This window comes from Eutrema salsugineum, unplaced genomic scaffold (assembly GCF_000478725.1).
Source record: "Eutrema salsugineum unplaced genomic scaffold, Eutsalg1_0 scaffold_12, whole genome shotgun sequence".
Lineage (NCBI taxonomy): Eukaryota > Viridiplantae > Streptophyta > Magnoliopsida > Brassicales > Brassicaceae > Eutrema > Eutrema salsugineum.
This window is the reverse complement of record NW_006256895.1, coordinates 9,216,865-9,218,687: the sequence shown is the minus strand read 5'-3', so window position 1 is coordinate 9,218,687 and position 1,823 is coordinate 9,216,865. Positions and strand designations below refer to the sequence as shown.

Genomic DNA, 1,823 nt, shown 5'->3' with positions numbered 1-1,823 from the left:
AAGGCATCAGATTCACACTTGAGCCCAGATCGCAGAGAGACCTTGCAAACAGCACATTCCCAATCCTGACTGAGAGAACAAACCTTCCTGGATCACTTCTCTTCTGAAGCACAGCACTGCACTCCTTTGAAACCATCATGACACTCTCTTCCTCAACAGCTTTCCCAGACACTAACCCATTCATGTATCTTTTAAGGGCTGGTATCATCTGAACAGCATCAGCTAGAGGGAGTTTTACAGTCAAATCCTTCAGCATCTCCCTGCACTTTGCCTCCTCTAAGTCCTTGCGAGACTTCTTTGGTGGAACTGGGTAAGGTACCTTAGGCGTGTAAACTCTTGCAGGAATGTTTGCTGGAGCAGGTGGCTGAAGCAGGTGCTCCCTCGTTGGTTCAGGGTGCTTCATCGTCAAATCTACGTCTGGAGCAGGTGCTCCCGATTTTGGAGCAGGTGCTCCCGATTTTGGAGCAGGTGCTCCCATGGGAGAAGAGTGCTCCTTCGTCTTTTTTACGTCATGAGATGGTTCCTCTTCTTGGAGCAGGTGCTCCACGTCTTTTTCCTTCCTCTTTTCTGAGACAGAGCTTGTTGGTGCAGCATGTAGAGTCTTCCCACTTCTCAGCTCAATAGCATTCACAAACTCATTCCTGGGGTTTTCACCTTTTCCAGGGAGAGTTACAGGTGATCTCTTCACAGCTTCTGCAGTCTGAGCTACCTGAACATCCAGCTTCTTCACATGAGTCCACACTGCTTCATACTTGCCGTTCAAGTCATTGTACATGGTGTCCACTTTGGCATTAATCTCCATGGAAGACTTTTGCTGATTAACCAGCAGCTGTTGCATCAAGTTTTTCAGCTCATCCTGCGAGTTATTTGAGGAACTCGAAGAAGGCTGTAGACTTGTGAAAGGCAACTTCTGCTGATTTCCACCTTGAAACCGATTCTGATTGGTGATGAACTGCTTTCCTTGGAAGTTGCTGGAGAAGTTCTTCTGAAATCCTGACTGATTCTGTACTCCTTGCTGCGGATAGACCTGATCCTGAGGGTTCTCAACATTGTTGCTTCTGTAGGATAAATTCGGGTGGTTTCTGAAGTTGTTAAAGCTGCGATTCTGCACATACCCTTGTCCATTCACGAAGTTCACCTCCATCTGATCATCATTCTCTGCATCTACAAACTCTCGAACAAGAGGTGCATCACCAACCTCATCAGAAAAATGCACAGATCTCTGGTTCTCTCTTAACAGCAGATTCACCTTTGCTGTAAGCTCATCGATCTTGCTCAACTCCACACTATGAACTGCTTTGCTAGACCTGTCATACTCTTGGGATTTGTTGCTGGAGCTTGCAGCTAAGTTCTCAATCAACTCATAAGCAGCTTCTTTGGACTTAGTCATGAAATCGCCATTGCTAGCTGCATTCAAAGCATTCCTGTAATCCCAGTTGACACCATCATAAAAGGTTTACAGAATCTGCTCATCAGAGAACCCATGGTGAGGGCACTCTCTTCGGTACTCCTTGTACCTTTCCCAAGCTTCGCAGAAAGCTTTACCAGGTTTCTGTTTAAATGACGAGATCTTGTTCTTCAAGGCTGCAGTTTTGGCCTTAGTGTAGAAATGGTCCAAAAATGCTGATCTGCAGTCTTCCCATGTAGTCAATGACCCAGGTGGTAATGACTTCAGCCAGCGCAAATCTTTGTCCGCAAGTGAGAATGGAAAAAGCTTGCATTTCAAAAAATCGGCTGGTATCCCATTTGATCCAGTCGTGCTGCAAATCTCCTCAAAATTCTTGATGTGGTCCATCGGAATCTCAGCAGGAAGCCCATGAAAG

At 46.1% G+C, this 1,823-nt stretch overlaps 1 non-coding gene across 1 annotated transcript; it reads left to right on the top strand.

Annotated features, from left to right (window-relative positions):
• The first annotated feature begins 1,478 nt into the window (after positions 1-1,478).
• LOC112089506 lies at positions 1,479-1,586 on the top strand. The gene has a single exon (XR_002901144.1). It is a non-coding gene; the product is annotated as a small nucleolar RNA R71 (small nucleolar RNA).
• Positions 1,587-1,823: the final 237 nt, after the last annotated feature.